This window comes from Spermophilus citellus (genome assembly GCF_964194105.1).
Source record: "Spermophilus citellus genome assembly, chromosome: 7".
NCBI classification, from domain to species: Eukaryota; Metazoa; Chordata; class Mammalia; order Rodentia; family Sciuridae; genus Spermophilus; species Spermophilus citellus.
In genome coordinates, this window is record NC_138188.1 from 122,693,935 (window position 1) to 122,712,313 (window position 18,379).

Below are 18,379 nucleotides of genomic sequence, written 5' to 3' on the forward strand. Positions count from 1 at the left end.
TACCCAATAATTTTGTTTATCATCTTTATAGTTTTGCTTGTTCCATGATGTCCTATAAATGAAATCATACACTGTGTAGCCTTTTCAGACTAATTTCTTTCACTTAGCAATATTCATTTAAAATCATCCATGTATTTGTGTGGTTTTATAGCTTATTCCTTTATATTGCTTAATAGTATTTTGTTATATGGATGTAGCACTCACCTGGGAGCTGAGTGTAGCTCTGTTAGAGCACTTGCCTAGCATGTGCAAATTTGATTCCCAGTACTATAAAAACAAAAGAAGGGGCTGGGGATGTGGCTCAAGCGGTAGTGCGCTCGCCTGGCATGCGTGCGGCCCGGGTTCGATCCTCAGCACCACATACCAACAAAGATGTTGTGTCCGCCGAGAACTAAAAAATAAATATTAAAAACTCTCTCTCTCTCTCTCTCTCTCTCTCTCCCTCTCTCTCCTTTAAAAAAAAAAAAAGAACATATATAAATGTTTAAAAAAAAGAACAAAAGAAAACATCTTTGTTGCTTCCAGTATTTAGTGGTCACAAATAAAAAAATAAAGTGCTATGAACATTTATGTGCTTTTTGTGTGTGTGGACATAGGTTTTCTAATCAGTTGGGTAAATATCTAGAAGTTGTAATCACTGAATTATGAAGTAAAACTATAGTTAGCTTTTTAAGAATCTGCCAAACTGTCTTCCAAAATGGTTATACTATTTAACATTCCCACCAGCAATGAACAAGATGTTCCTGTTGCTTAACATCCTTGTTAGCAATTGGTATTGTCAGTTTCCTGGATTTTTGCCAGTCTAAAAGGTATGTAGTGGCTATTTATTACTAAATTTTTAAAGTTTTCTTTTTGTTATTAATTTTTAGTTGTAATGCATTATGATTAAGAAACACAGTCTATAAGCTACTGATTTGTTGGAATGAATTGGTCTTCTTTGTGATCTAATATGTGGTGTATTTTTTTACGTCTTTTGAGTAGACGAGAAAATAGTGTTTCCTGTTTGTGAACTGAAGTTTAGCACAGTGATTCTGAGCACAGGCTTTGAAATCACCTTGCTGACTTTCAAACCCTGGTCTAAGGTTAATAGCAGTGTGAACTCAGGCAAGCTATAGTGAACTGCCATGCCTCACCTTCTTTAATAAATGAGAAATATAATAATATCTGCCTTTTAGAGTTATTATGGATTCAAAAAGTTAATATTTGCAACTTAGAACTGTGCATAGTAAGCATGATATCAGTTGTATAAGAAATAAGTGTTGGGGCTGGGGATGTGGCTCAAGCGGTAGCGCGCTCGCCTGGCATGCGTGCGGCCCGGGTTCGATCCTCAGCACCACATACCAACAAAGATGTTGTGTCCGCCGAGAACTAAAATATGAATATTAAAAATTCTCCCTCTCTCTCTCTCCCTCCTCTCTCACTCTCTCTTTAAAAAAAAAAAGAAAGAAGTGCATCTAAACTTATTGTATATTTTGGGTATTTTATATTCCTCATGTTTTTACTCTATGCACGCACACACACACACACAAACACACACACACACACATGCACACGTGCTGGGGTTAAACCCACAGCCTTCTGAATGCTAAGCAAGCACTTTACCACTGAACTACATCCCCAGCCCTTTTTATTTTTTATTTTGAGTCAGGGTCTCCCTAAGTTGCTGAGGCTGGCCTCGAACTTGCTATCCTGCCTCAGCCTCCCAAGTTGCTGGGACTCATTTTATTTTTTAATCTATCAGTTTACAAGGATAGTGTGCTAAAATCTCTAACTGTATTTGTTGTCATATTTAGTTCTTGCTGACCAACTAGCAATTGTTTGATATATTTTGATACTGTGGCAATAGATTCATGTTTGTGACAGATAGATCCTATGTTTCTATTGTTCTTTTTGTAAGTATAAATACAAAATGTCCTTTGTTCTTCCCTCTCTCCCTCCCCCTTCCATATATATATATATATATATATATGAAGGATATATATATAAAATATGTATTAATATGTAGGTATGTGTGTATACATATATATCCTTCTTTGTGTCTTAATACTCACACACATACAATTTTTTTCTTTACATTTTACTTGGTCAGATACTAACATTGCTACTTAAGCTTTCCTTAGGTTATATTTTCCTCTTATATATCTTTCTTTTACTGGTACTGTGAATTCAACCCAGGAATGCTCTACCATTAAGCTGCATCCCAAACCCTTTCTATTTCTTTTATTTTGAGACACACAAAATAAAAGTTGCCCAGGCTGGCCTCAAGCTTGTGATCCTCCTGCCTTAGCCTCCCAAGTGGCTGGGCAGGTGTGCACACTGCCCCAGCTATTCCTATACCTTTCCCTATCATTTTCAACTTTTACATTTGCTTCTTAAAGGCAACATCTGAATTTTGTTCTTTATTAGAGATTCTTTTGTTTTGGAAAGTCTTTGGAGACACGGTATCTCTAAATTGCCCAGGATGGGCTCCAGCTCATGATCCTCCAGCCTCAGCCTCTCAAGTAGCTGGGATTATCTGCATGTGCCACTAGAGAATCAGTCTCTCTCTCTCTCTCTCTCTCTCTCTCTCTTCTTAAATAAATGCCTTTGTTTATTTTTTTACCTTTATTTATTTGTATGTGATGCTGAGAATCAAACCCAGTGCCTCACACATGCTAGGCAAGCTCTATCACTGAGTCACAACCCCAGCCCTATAGAGAGAATCTCTTTTAATGTTTAACCCATTTATAATTATATATTTCCTGCTATTTTATGACTTTATTCTCCCTTCTTGTGTTCTTTTCCATTTACTGGGTTTCATATTGTTTTTTCCCCTCCCATTTCCTTATTTCCATAGAGTTTTAAAAGCCTTATATTTTTGGTTTGGTGATGGTCTTCAGACCTATATGCATGTTTACTTTTCCCTACTGATTTATTGATTGATTTTCTTTCTTTCTATTTCTCTTTCTGTGTGTATGTATGTATGTACTGGGCATTGAATTCAGGGTACTCTATCATTGAGCTACATCTCCAGCTCTTTTTTACTTTTTAATTTTAACACAGGGTCTGTTACTGGGGCTGGCCTCAAACTTTTGATCCTCCTGCCTGAACCTCCTAAATCACTGGGATTATAGGAACGGGCCACAAGTCCAGCTCTTTCTTTCTTATTTATTTATTTATTTTACAGTAGAATGCATTTTTACATTTTCTTTTTATTTTGAGACAGGGTCTTACTAAGCTGCTTAGGGCCTCACTAAGTTGCTGAGACTAGCCTTGAATTTCCATCCTCCTGCCTAAGCCTCCCAAATTGCTGGGATTACAGGTATGTGCCACTGGAACCAGCACAGAGTCCAACTCTTTACTTTATACATGTTTCTGATCCTTGACCGGTTTTTGTTTTTTGTTTTTTTTTTAAACTGGGGATTGAACCAGGGGCATTTATCACTAAGCTACATTCCCTAGTCTTGCTGGGATTACAGGTGTGCCCCACTAGCCCAGCTCTCGAGTGCGCGCTCTCTCTCTCTCTCTCTCTCTCTCTCTCTCTCTCTCTTTTAAGACAACAATAAATTTTAACAAAGACTAAAGTAAGATAGTTCCCATATATTTTGCAACAGCTCCTGGATTTATATCTCTTTGTATCTGAATACTTTTCCAAGAATATTTTCATGTGCATCTCTATATGATAGATCTTTATTTTGTCTTCATGTTTGAATGATAATTTGGCTAGATATAAAATTCTTGTTTACATATTATTTCCTTCAACTAACCGTTGAAAGTATTTTTATGCTTTTTCTTGCCACTAGTATTACTTAAAATAATTACTTAAAATACTTAAAAATGGGCTGGGGATGTGGCTCAGGCGGTAGCGCGCTCGCCTGGCATGCGTGCGGCCCGGGTTCGATCCTCAGCACCACATACCAACAAAGATGTTGTGTCCGCCGAGAACTAAAAAATAATAAATATTAAAAAATTCTCTCTGTCTCTCTCTCTCTCCTCTTTCACTCTCTCTTTAAAAAAAATACTTAAAAGTATTACTTAAAATAATTACTTAAAATACTTATGTGAATTGATCCTTATTCCATTGTAGCCATTCTACAATTTTTTCAAATGTTTCTCCAAACATTTTTGAATTTTTCTCTTACCTATATTGTTCTTAGATTTCCTTTAGTATTTATATGTTTTTGTTTTTCTTTATTCTCTTTTATTTGAGCCTCTAAGTGTCTTTTCAATCTGAAGTTACTTGTTTTTATTTTGTTCTGAGAAATTTATCTCCAGTACTCCCTCTCTCCTTTTAATTTATCTCTCTTGGATATTCCTATTATCTGAATGTTCAGACATCCACGTCTAGCTTTCATATCTGTGAATTTATATTTTTGTCAGTATCCTTCCATATTGTTTTCTGAAAGAATTCCTCAATCTGATTTACTAACTCATTAATTTGTTCTTCAGATATTTCCAGCTTTTTATTAATCCCATCTATCATGTTCTTTAATTTTAGTTTTCATACGAAGAGGTCCCACAATCACTTATTGAAAGCTTGGAGCCACATATTTTTCAGAATTCTGAGCATTTCAAATTTTAAAAAGTTAAAGCAAAAATAAACTAATATAATACTGGGATGTGGAACAATATCCTATAAACAGACATATTATTTCTTTTTGGGTTCAGTTCTTAGTACTAAAAAAAAAAAATAGATTCATGGTATATACATTGTCCTGCACTTTGTTTTTGCCATTTTTCAAACATAAAGCAAAACATAAAGATTCACACTGAATGAGATAACTACTACTACAAATAGTCCCTTGTCAATTCAGATTTTGTCAATGAATTGTCCTAAAACTTTTTTAAAAATTTTTTATAACATTTATTTATTTATGTGGTGCTGAGGATTGAGCCAGTGCCTCACACATGATAGGCGATTGCTCTGCCACTGAGTTACAACCCCAGCCCTTATTTTTTTTAATTCTGGAATTTCAAAGGTGTTTGTTTGTTTATTTGTTTGTTGATTGTTGATAAGGGATTATGGATTAGTAGTTCCACAAGTTTATTTGTCTAAAGATTTCCTGCTATTGTTTTATATTGCTAATATGTTTCTTTCTTTCCTTATATATTTATCAAAATAGATTCTAAATTCTTGGTTCAACTGTTTTGTGCTTTTTTTTTTTTTTTCCCCCAGTTCTTGGAATCCAACACAGGATCCTGTGAACGCTAAGCAAATGCTCTACAGCTGAGCCACACCCCTGGAAAGTTCATCTGTTTTAAAAGTTTTACTTTGAAAGTACAATCTGCCTAGTTTGTTTCCCTTAATCTGGGTGTCTTGTTGTTTCTCCCTTGGTGTCTTGTTATTTGGGACTTGGATTTCATGTTCCCCTGAGGTCTCAGCAACACTGTCTGGTAAGGGTACTGGGAATTCTGAAGGCTGTGTCACTCCAGCCTGTGGCAGTCCTGATGACCCAAGGAAGTGGAAGGAAAGAGCCCCATACTGGACAGAGGCACACACCCACAATGCATCACTCCTCTGGCTGCCACACACACCCTACCACGTCCCCCCACAACCCCTTAGGGAGAAGCAGAAAGGAAGAAGGCAACTGACCAGAGCTGGGATTTTGAAAAGAAGAAATTAAAAAGTCACTCTCAACAATCCAGTCCCTTTCTGTTCTTATCAAATTCTCTCTTTGCAAGGCTTTTGTACTCCCCTGATATTATCTCCAGAGGACTTTGGTAATTATTTGACTTTATTAAAATGGATTCATGTGAGGCGTGGTGATGCACGCCTATTATCCCAGGTACTTGGGAGGCTAAGGCAGGAGATCCCAAGTCTGAATCCAGCCTGGGCAACTTGACAAGGCCCTGTCTCAAAATAATAAATACATAAAAAGGTCTGGGGATGTGGCTCACAGTAGAGATTTTTGGGTTCAATTCTCAGTACTGAAAAAAAAATAGATTCATATTATACACATCATCCTGCACTTTGTTTTTGCCTTTTATCAATGTATGTAAGCAGGACCTATAATTTTTTTTTTAACAGCACCGCACAACTGCACAATGTTTCGTGGTACGCATAGACTATCGTTTATTTCACAGTTTTCCTTTTTTTGGACATTGTCTCCCTGGCCCTTAAAACAGGTTTGTATTCTTGACTATATTCTCTTACACACTTTAGCATTTATTTCTGTAGGCTGGCTTCTCTGCTGTACAGTGGAAAGATGCATAAGACATAGTGACCACATTGATTACTTCTAGGACTGGAATAGAGGAAGAAAAGGGAGGGGAATTTTTAAATTTTTCATTGAAGATCCTTTAAGATTTTCTATCCTGAATGTGTACTCATTTTATTACATATTTACCATATTGTATTACATATATGTATTTTATACATATGATATATTATATACATATGAACTTGTGATAGAGAATAACTCATTAAATTGGAATGAAGTATGTATAATCATATTCCCTAGTTTAAATATCTCTAATGGCTTTCTATTCTCTAGTTTTCAAGTAAAGCTGAGGATCCTTGACAAGGCTCTAAAGGCCTGAATAGACAAGCAACTGTTGACCTTTCCAGATCAGCTGACCTCACTCTTCCCTTGCTTTCAGGTCTCTAACTATAGGAACTTTAATTTATTGCTTGTAAAGCTTCATGCTTTCTGTCTACTCATGGCCTCTGAAAACACTATTCCTTCTGCCTGCAAATTTCTCCCCATCTACTTTGCATAGCTAATTGAACCCAGGGGTGCTTAATCACTGAGATACATCCCCAGCTCTTTTTTTTTTTTTTTTTTTTTTTTGAGATAGGGTCTCACTTAATTGCCTAGGACCTCACTAAGTTGCTAAGGCTGGCTTATGAACTTTCCATCCTCCTGCCTCAGCCTCCCGAGCCTCTGGAATTATAGGCGTGTGCCATCGTGTCTGATAACTAGTTAATTCTTACTCATCCTTCAAATCTCAATTTTAAAGTGACATGTTCTGAACAGCTATCCCTGATCCTTCCCCCAAGTTAAGGTCAAGTTCTCTTCCCATGATAATTGTATCGGAATATGTACTTTCTTGCAGCATTATCATAATTTAAAAATCCAAATTAAAAGTGAATAAATAAGCTGGGTGCAGCGGCATATGTCTGTAATCCCAGCAACTCTGGAGGCTGAGGCAGGAGAATCACAGGTTCAAAGCCAGCCTCAGCAACTTAGCAAGGCTATAAACAACCTAGAGAGACCCTGCCTCTAAATAAAAATTTAAAAGGGCTGGGGATATGGCTCAGTGGTTAAGCACCTTTGGGTTCAATCCCCAGTATCAAAAACAAAACAACTCCCCACCCCCCCCCCAAAAAAAAATGAACAAATAAAGTAGATCTAAGTAAATGGAGAAACACACTGGTGCTTATGGATTGGGGAGATTCAACATAGTAGGCAGGGTGCAGTGGCACATGCCTGTTGTTCTAGCTACTCAGGAGGTTGAAGGTGGAAAGACAGCTTCAGCTCCCAAGTTCAAGACCAGCCTGGGCAACATAGCAAGACCTTGCCTCAGACAACAGCAGTGTGATAAAGATGTCGATATTCAGTGGGTGTGGTGGCACAAACCTGTATTTCCAGAACTCGGAGGCTTTGGCAAGAGAATCACAAGTTTGAGGCCAGCCTCAGCAACTTAGCAAACGCTCATCTCAAAATAAAAAATTAGAAAGGCTGGGCTGGGGTTGTGGCTCACTGGTAGAGCATTTGCCTAGAACGTGTGAGGCACTGGATTTGATCCTCAGCACCACATAAAAATAAATGAATAAAATAAAGATATTTTTAAAAAATTAGAAGGGCTGGGGATCTAGCTCAGTAGTACAGCACCCCTGGGTTCAATCATCAGTATACACACACACACACACACACACACACACACACACAGATGTCAGTTCTCAATTGACATATAGGTTAAATGTAATCTTTATCAATATCTCAACAAGACTTTCTGTAGATATAGACGAGTATTTTAAAATCTATATGAAAGGCAAAGGAACTAAAACTACTATAACTATTTTGAAAAATAAGAATAAAATGGGAGGAATCAGTCTATACAATTTCATGACTTATTATATCTCTACAATAATACAGACTCTATGGTAAAAATAAACAATTCTGTATGGTGTTGCCAGAAAGATACACATATAGACTGATGAGCAGAATAGAGAACTAAAAAAATAGCTCCACATAAGTAAAGTCAACTGATTTTTTGACAAAGATGCAGAAGCAACTCAATGGAGCAAAAGAGTATTTTCAACAAAAGATTTTGGTGTTATTGTATACTCATAGGCAAAGACCCCCCCAAAAAAAGAAAAAACCCCAAAACAACAACCTTGGTCTAAAACTCATACCTCATACAAATTATTTCCAATGAATCAGAGATTTAAATATAAACTCTAGAAGCTCCACCTGTCTGTGGCACCTTCTAAATGCCCTCATCCCCTTCTTGGCCTTTTCTTGCCATGGCTGCATGTGCACTTGACTCTGTTCCTCGACATGTCTTCTCACAAGACTTTGAGGATCAAGCGATTCCTGGCCAATGAACAAAAGCAAAATTGTCCCGTTCCCCAGTGGATTTGAACGAAGGAGGATACACTCCAAGAGTAAACCCTGGAGAAGAACCCAGCTGGGTCTGCCAGGAATTACACCTGAAATGGCACCCATATTCATGCTGTCTCAAGGTTATGATCATCTTGTCCCATCAAGCTGAAAATGTCACCACCGGATCAACTGGGGAGTTGGGAATATTTAACTAGGAATGCAATCTTTTTTTAGCTGTGAAGGTGCTGTAGTACTGGTTTGGGTTGGTTTGCCAATAAATATGTGAACTATTTTTAACATACATAAATAAGTAAATAAATAAATAAATAAATAAATAAATGTAAAACTATATAACTCTTAGAAGCTGACACAGAAGAAAATTTTTTGAGACCCATGGTTTGATTAAGAGTTCTTAGAATGACACTAAAGGCAAGAGACATAAAAGGGAAATGTGGTAAGTTATTTTGATTTGTGATGGTGAAGATATGGAGAAACTAGAACCCTTAACATTGCTGGTGGAAATGTCAAATGGTTCAGCTGGTGTGGACAATTTCAATAGGTTCAACACAGAATTACCAGATGACCTAGCAATTCCATTTCTGGGTGTATACCCAAAAGAATTGAAAATACATAGGTGGGGGGCTGGGGTTGCAGCTCAGCGGTAGAGTGCTCGCCTCGGATGTGCGGGACCCTGGGTTCTATCCTCAGAATCACATAAAAATAAATAAGCAAAATAAAGGTATTCTGTCCAACTACAACTAAAAAATAAATATATAAAAAAAGAAAATACAGGGGCTGGGGATGTGGCTCAAGTGGTAGCGCGCTCGCCTGGCATGCGTGTGGCCCGGGTTCGATTCTCAGCACCACATACAAACAAAGATGTTGTGCCCGCCGAAAACTACAAAATAAAGATTAAAAAATTCTCTCTCTCTCTCTCTCTCTCTCTCTCTCTCTCTCTCTCTCTCTCTGTCTCTCACTCTCTCTTAAAAAAAAAAAAAAAAAAGAAAATACATAGGTGAGCTGGGAGCATGGCATGTGGTAGAGCACTTGCCTAGCAAGCATGAGGCTTTGGATCTGACCTAGCAAGGAGGAGGGAGAGGGGCAGAGTGAAAGGGGAGGGGAAGATGTTCAAACAAAATCTTGTATCTAAATGTTCATTGTAACACTATTCACTTATCCAAAAGATGGGAACAACTAATGTATCCTTCAACAGATGAATGTATAAACAAATGTGGTATATCCATTCAAGGGACTATTACTCACCCATAAAAGGAATAAAGTAGTGCATCATATTACATCATAAATGAGCCTTGAAAACACTATGCTAAATGAAAGAAGCTGGGCACCTGAAGGCCAACTACTGTATGATTTCATTTGTATGAAACATGTAGAACAGGCAAATTTAGAGACTGCATATTAGTGGTTTTTAAGAACTGGGAGGAGTGGGGAATGAGGAATAACTGCTTCATGAGTACAGGGCTTCTCGTTAATATAAAAAAAAATGTTCTAGAGCCAGATGTAATGGCCCATGCCTATAATTCCAGTGACCCAGGAAGCTGAGGCAGGAGATCCAAAGTTCAGAACTAGCCTCAGCAATTTAGGGAGAACCTGTGTAAAAATCAAAATAAAATGAACTGGGATATTGGCTAGTTTCACATGTATTTATATATTTGTTTCAGCATTCCTGTTTGCATATATATATGTATGTATGTGTATATATATATATATATATACACACACACACATATATATACATATATATGTATATATATGCACACTTCTCGCATTTTCATTTTAATGGTTGAAACTTTTTACTGTCCCTTCTTCATCATTCTGTTAAATAAATTTTTGCATGTGCTATAAAAAAAAAAAAGGACTGGGGATATACTCCTTGGTAAAGCATGCCTGGCTTTAATCCTCAGTACCCAAAAATGATGATGATGATTTAAAAATAAAATAATTAAAAGGGCTGAGGTAGAATGCCTCTAGGTTCAATCCCAAGTATCGCAAAAAAATTAAAAATTAAAAATTTATAAATTAAATGGAACTAGATAATGGTGATGATTGCACAACATTGGAAAAGTTCTTGATATCATTAATGACAAATTGTACATTATGTGTATGTTGCCACAATAAAAATGGTGACTTTTATCATATATAAATATATAAATCATATATAAATATATAAATATCAATAAAACAGAAAAAAAAACATGTCATTAATGGATGGTGAAAGTTGTGGCTGAAATTTTGGTGAATAATCACGAAAGTTACATAGAATCAAACTATCTCTCTACCAAGGACTTAATTAATTACAAAAAAAAAATAGTAGTAGACTACAGTGGAGAAATCTGGCAGACACCACCATGATGGTTAATTTTATGTGTCAACTTAGAGAGTGGTTTTAGAGGAGATTAACATTTAAATTGGTGAATTTTGAGTAAACAGATTGCTCTCTACAATGTAGGTGGGTCTCATCCAATCAGTTGAAAGCCTGAATGGAAAAAAAAATTCAACCTTCTCCCAAAGGAGGGAATTCTCCAGTAGACTGCCTTTTGATTTCTTCTATACCTTTGGCTCTCTTGGGTCCTTTTCTTTCCTTCTTTCCTCCCTCCCTCCCTCCCTCCCTTCCTTCCTTCCTTCCTTCCTTCCTTCCTTCCTTCCTGTTGCCCAGGCTGGACTCAAATGCTACAGGTATGTGCCACCATCTCCTGGGTCATTAGCCTGTCACACTACACTGCAGATCTGGACTTATGAATTTCCATAATTGCATGAGCTAATTCCTTATTTTACACACACATGTACACACACAAGCATGCTCTCTCTCTCTCTCTCTTTCTTTCTCTTTCTGTCTGGAGAACACTAAGTTAGCACCTTAATCAGATATTCAAAATTAACATTACCAGTCATATTTTCTAACACAAACCATACCAAGGTGGTCTAGTCAGAATAATTTATCATTTATGTAGTATTCCTGCCAAAAGTTTATATCCTGATTCTAATTATGAAGAAACAGCAAACAAACCTAAACAGAGGAACATTCTGTAAAGTAACTGGCTAATACTCTTAAAAAAAATAATATCAGTATTTGGCTGGTTGCAGTGGTGTGTGCCTGTAGACCTAGCCACTTGAGCCCATGAGTTTGGAGCCCGCCTGGGTGACAAAGGAAATATATATATATATATATATATATATATATATATATATATATATATATATATATAGAGAGAGAGAGAGAGAGAGAGAGAGAGAGAAGAAAAGAAAAACCTTAGACTTCCAATCGGGAGGAAAATTCTGGGACAAAAGGTCTAGCTTGGCAGCAGAGCACTTGCTTAGCATGCATGAGGCCCCCCCTGACTTCAATCCCCAAAACTATGCAAAAAATATATATATATAAATAAAATCAGGAAAGACAAAAAGAATGAGAAACCATTTTCAATAGAAGACTCTAAAGAGAACTATTAACTAAATGCGATGTGTGATCCTGGTTTGGATGGGAGTGGGGAGAGCTATGAAAAACATTTTTGCAAACATTAGTGAAACTGAAATATTGACCATGATTTAGGTAATAGTATTGTTTCAATATTATGTTTTCTGAATTTGACAACTATTTTATGGTTATATAAGAGTGTGTTCCTGTTCTTAACTCGAGTGTTTAGGGATAAAGAGACATGATATGTACAATCTGTTTTCAAATGGTTCAGAAAAAAAATGCTATTCTTGCAACTTTTATTTTGAAATTATTTCCAAGTAACTTTTGTTTTTTTTTGTTTTTAATATTTATTTTTTAGTTCTCGGCGGACACAACATCTTTGTTGGTATGTGGTGCTGAGGATTGAACCTGGGCCGCACGCATGCCAGGCGAGTGCTCTACTGCTTGAGCCACATCCCCAGCCCTTCCAAGTAACTTTTGAAATGAATAAATTTTGAAGTCATTTCCAAATAAGAAGTTTAAAGAGGTCATTGTCTAACTGTTTAACGTCTTCCATGAAGAGAAAGCCCATCACTGTCTTGTTTCCTGCTGTAGCTTGAACTTTAGCACATAATATGCTCCAAGAAGTGTGTATGGAGTGACGAAGGATGGAATGAAGCCAGCTTCAATCTGGGCTTCAGACAGGGGCTGGGATTCTGGAAATTGAGCTTTAGATATGCAAGAAGCAAAACCCTTCTGTTTCTCTAGGCCTAACTTTTTCTGAGCTCAGCTCCGAGTGTATATCTGCTTCTGAAGTTCAGGGAAACAAGACCACATTCTCAAAGGCAGGGATGAAACCCATAAGCAGAAGACAAAGAGGCTGTGCTTTGTAATAAGGTGATCCATCTCACTGTCATTTCTCTTCTGTTTCCTTTTAGGAGTTACCAGGGATTGAACTCAGGGCCTGTAACATTCTACCACTGAGTTACATCCCTAGTCCCCACTGTCATTTTCTAAGGCTGTTTCCCTTGGGATTATGGCCCCACTCCCTGTATCACCACCGCCCTTGGAAAAGTCATTGAGAAGTTCCAGCCCCCATACCTGGGCAGTGTTGTCCTGAGGGACAAGTTGGAATCTTCCCTCTAACACCAGATCTGAGGAAAAACAGCAGCCCACAGTCGAACTTGCAGGTGGCTGAGGTAGGTAAGTGGATGCTCTGAACAGAGGACCTCAGTGGCCCTGCTCTCTGCTCCATATGGAGATTAGAAAACTGGTACAATCTTGGGTTTCCTTGCCCCATCACTTAGCCAAAATGTACTGGGCACCTACTGTGTGCTAGGCCCTATCCTATGCAAGGAAGCCACTCCTTGGCCTCCTACCTGCTCAACAGTTGAGAATGAGCCCAGCTTCAACCACCCACTCCTTGGACCTCTGGGGCTCTCTTCTGTGTACTGACTTGATGGAGAGGCCCTGGATTCAATCCCCAGTGCTGCGAAGAATAATAATGAGAAGAAAGAAAGTCATATTGGGGCTGGGGATGTAGCTCAATGGTAAAACATGTACTTAATGTACTCAAAGCACTGGGCTCAATCTTCAGCACCAATAAATAAATAAATAAATAGATAAATAAATGAAAGAGAAAGTCACACTGTCTAGCCATCCCACAATGTATACATATTTCAAAACAACATGTTATATGCAAGAACTATGAGGTATTTATTTGTTAATTAAAAAATAGTTTGGCCAGGTATGGTGGTACATGCTTGTAATCCCAGCTATTTGGGAGTCTGAGTTGGGGCACCCCTGGGTTCAATTCCTAGTGCAGTTCAATATCTCTAGCAATTAGAGAAATGAGAATTAAAACGACACTGAGATTCCATCTCACTCCAGTCAGAATAGCGATTATCAAGAACAAATAACAGGTATTTCACCAACTGGGCCTTGGCCTGGAGTCCCTCATCTACCTTTTGTGGAAATTGCTCACTGGAGTAGTGTGACACGAATGATCAAGGCACCATGGGCGCGTGTGGACGGGATGAGGGGCTACCCTGAGAAGCTCTATGGAAAGCTGGGAGACACAAACAAATGAGCTATGTGCATGGCTGATTTCTGGCTCATGGAAAAGGACTTGATCCCAAAGCTGTTTCAAGTACTGGCCCCTTGGTTCCAAGTTCAGAATGGGAGCTACACAAGAAAGCTTCAGATGCCAAACAGCAGTGAACAGGATGGGGCCAGGATCGCAGTGATCCAATAAAAAGGGACCGGCCTCCTGCCCTGCTCTGCCTTGAAGAGACAGCAACCTTACACTTCTACACCAGTTGCTGCAGGTCCTGCAGCAGGACCTCCACCAGACCCAGGAAGCAAGCCTCAGCAGCTCCCACACACTCAACCACCAAGGGTCTAACTGGAGCAGGAAGGCCTGTGACTCTCTTCAATGCCTGTGATCACAGGCCTTTGGAGCTCTTTTAATGTCTGAGTTCAACATCTTGGTTCTACCACTTTTTGTTTGTCTGTGGAACTAGAATTGTAAAATGGACAGTCTAGATGGGGCCCAGAACCTTCTGGGGAGCCACATGGCCCTCTCTTTGCACAGCCATAAAATTCCTTACATGAATACATATAAATTTTTCTTTTTGTCTTCCCCTAGGATTTCTAGAAAATAATAATTATCAAAATGCTTGGTCATCTGGGATAATAAATTCATGGATAATGTTTCTGGATTATTAAAAAAATACAAATAACAATAAATGTTGGCAAGGATGTGGGGGAAAGGCACACTCATACATTGCTGGTGGGACTGCAAATTGGTGCAACCATTCTGGAAAGCAGTATGGAGATTCCTCAGAAAACTTGGAATGGAACCACCATTTGACCCAGTTATCCCACTCCTTGGTTTATATCCAAAGGAGTTAAAATCAGCATGCTATAGTAATGCAGCCACATCAGTATTACTAGCAGCTCAATTCACTATAGCTAAGCTATGGAACCAACCTAGGTGCCCTTCAATAGATGAGTAGATAAAGAAAATGCAATATATATATATATATATATATATATATATATATATATAACATATACACACACAATGGAATATTACTCAGCCATAAAGAAGAATGACTTTATGACATTTGCCAGCAAATGGATGGATCTGGAAACTATCATGCTAAATGAAGTAAGCCAGTCCCACAAAACCAAAGGTTGAATGTTTTCTTTAATAGGTAGACACTAACCCACAATAATGTAGGGGGTGGTTTGAGGGAAGGAATAGAAGTAAAATAGATTAGACAATGAGGAATGGAGAAAAGGTGGGGGGACAGGAAAAAAAAGACAGTGGAATGAATCTGACATAGTTTCCCCATATATGAAAACAACAAAGTGAATACTACCATCATGTACGACCATAAGAATGAGACTCAAACTAGAATAAGATATATTCCATGTGTATATAATTATATGAAAATGGATCTACTGTCATATATAACTATAAAGAACCAATAACAAAATTCCCAGTGCAGGGGGTCAGGAGAGAATGAAAAAAGAAAGCGGGGCATGGGGTTATGTGTCTACAGTTCCAGCTACTGAAGTGGAGAAATGGGACTGTGGTGGGACAATCACTTGAGCCCAGGAATTCAAAGCCAGAGGGAGCAACATAGCATAACCTCATCTTCAGTAAATTAATAAATATATAAAAATTTAAAAAGAAAGCCATATTATCTATAGTAGTAATTCAAAGCAAGGGTTCTAGCAGGGTGCATTGTCACATGCTATAATCCTTGAGACTTGGGAAGCTGAGGCAGAAGGATTGCTAATTTGAGGCCTCAGCAAATTAAGGACACCCTCAGCAATTGAGCAAGATCCTGTCTCAAAATAAAAAAAAAGCTGGGAATATAGCTCAGTGGTAAAGCACCATTGGGTTCAATCTGCAGTGCAAAATAATAATAAAAACAAAGTTTCTGGCCAGACGGTCTGAGTTCAACATCTTGGTTCTTCCACTTTCTGTTTGTCTGTGGTACTAAGGATTGAGCTTGATGGGCCCCTGCCACTGAGCTATATCTCCGGCCCTCTTTTTTTTTATTTTTTTGAGACAAAGTCTCCGTAAGTTGCCCAAGCTGACCTCTAACTTGTGATCCTCCTGCATCAGCATCCTAAGAAGCTTGGATTTATAGAAGGCCACGCGGCTTAGCTCTACCACAGCTTGTGAGCAAATTACTTAATTCTCTGAGCTTCTGTTCTCTGGGTGCCACGAAGATAAGTGTAAGATAATAGTAATATCTATCTTTTCATCTATAAGATAAGAGTAGTTGTTAGGTTGGTGGCGACTTAGTGGCAACTTAGAACAAAGCAGCCCTCACCGGAAAAGAACATCAATCAGATGCCGGTGGAAACGCCTGTCAATCAGCCAGATCTCCTGACTAATGCCTGTCAACCAACAGGACCCCCTGGCCAATCCTGGAGTTCAGCCAACTCCCCTGACCAACTCCAAGGGGGCAAGAGACCCTAGGAACACCTTTTCCTGTCCCAAGCCCTTCCCTTCCTGCTGAAAGCCCCATAAAAGTCCAGTCCGGTCGAGCTTCCATGCGGTTTCTCCTCAGACCCTTCCCCTGTCCCCTCTGTGGGTCTGATTGAGTTCTACCCGGGAGTGATATCTCAATAAAGCCTGTTCAGCGGCTCTTTTAAATCTGCCTCCTTTGGTTGCTGCCTGCCCACCCTGATCTGACAGTAGTATCCATCTTTTAGGGCTGCTTTGACAATGATGATGGTGGTGGTGATACTGATTTTGGTGCTGGGGAGTGAACCCAGGGCCTTGCATGTGCTAAACACTTACTCTACCACTAAGCTACACAGCCAGCTGATGCTAAGCACTCCAAAATGTTGACTAAGAGAAGAAAACACATATCTACTTGTATTTTTCACCCCCTCTGGATCTCTCACAGTTTCCAGGTTGATCCCTCTGAAGAAACACCTTCCCCTTCACCACCTAATTCCCATTTAGGACTCAACTTAAATACCTTCCCCCAGCAAGTGTCCCTCTTATATAAGGCTGCTGTTTGTTAAAAGCTTTTATAACACCCATTATTCCTTTGTAATGCAGCGCTTATCTTAGTCTACATTGGCTGTGTGTGTGTTGTGTGTGTGTGTGTGTGTGTGTATGTTAACCTGACTCCCCCCCTTCTTTTTGGTCTTGGGAATTGAATCCAGGGACACTTAACCACTTAACCACTGAGCCACAACCCCAGCCCTTTCCATTTTTTGAGACAGGATCTTGCTAAGTTGCTTAGGGCCTCAATAAATTGCTAAGGCTGGCCTTGAACTTACCATCCTCCTACCTCAGACTTCCAAACTGTGGGATTATAGGCTTGCACCATTGCGCCTAGGTCACCCAACTCGGTGTAAACTTCTTTAAGGCAGAGGCTGAGTTTTTTCAGTTATTTAGCCTCAACCCCTCTCCTCTGCCTAGCACTCAGCAGCTCACACTAGCCCCAGGCATCCCTTAACTACATCATATCTCCTCCAACTCCTGGAACCAAGCACCTGAACCCTCTGTGGCTGTGCTGTCCCCTTTTACCTTCAGCTACCATTTGACACCCCACCACCAAAGTGCCTTCTAGCTGGACCTCAGAACCCCTTTTTGGTGCCCCTACCCAGTGGTGCCAAGAAGCCTGCGCTGGCCTGCCCCACCCTGCAACATGGTCTAGGTGTCTTGTGGAGCAGCTGTCTTGTCTCTGCCTTGGTTTGTCTCAGCTAAGACAGCTTTCCCAACAGGATCTCAGGGCCAATTTTGCTTCCAGCGCAGTATGGCTTCTGCCCATGTGTGTGTGATCTCCCATAAGGACACCATCTTTCTGGAAGACTGTCTTATATTCAAGTTCTCCTCAGGACCAAAGACAAGGGCATCTTCTTCCATTTCTATGTGTACAAGTCTCCCAGGTGACAGCTTCCTGCATGCTTGGCCTGAGGGCCACACATGGCTCTGATTCATTTGCAGAAGGAGCAGAACATAAAGTCCTTGGGGAAGGTGGGCACTGCCTGGGTCTCCATGGGGCTCTCAAGAGCAAGGCTAGTATTGCCTGGGAGCCTGTATCACCCTGAAGGGACCATCCAGCTCATCCACTAATTCTCCCTAGTGTTGAGACAGGGGTGGATTCAGCAGAGAAAGGAGAATAGAGGTTAGTGGCTCAGAAAGTATGGAAGAAACAGAGCTGGGACCCAGCTGGAGTGTCCTATGGACTACACTGTTGTGACAGTGTCTGTGCTTTCTATATTGTCCTTGTGCATTTCCACCCTGAAGTTTCTGGGAAAGGCCAAGCCATCTCTATTATGTTAAGTGGTTTAAGCAAGGCAGAGGGTTGGGGTTAAGGGCTCAGGTGCTCCAGGAGGCAGGATATCCCCTGGGGGCCAGTGTGATTAGAATTAAAAGGATGGAGTTAAGGGGTGGGGT

General features: G+C 39.4%; 1 pseudogene across 1 annotated transcript; it reads left to right on the forward strand.

The window, feature by feature from the left end:
• Positions 1-11,213: 11,213 nt before the first annotated feature.
• Positions 11,214-14,344, forward strand: LOC308653400 (large ribosomal subunit protein bL17m-like; annotated as a pseudogene). Its single transcript has 2 exons — positions 11,214-11,222; positions 13,863-14,344. The product of its transcript is annotated as a large ribosomal subunit protein bL17m-like (transcript).
• Positions 14,345-18,379: the final 4,035 nt, after the last annotated feature.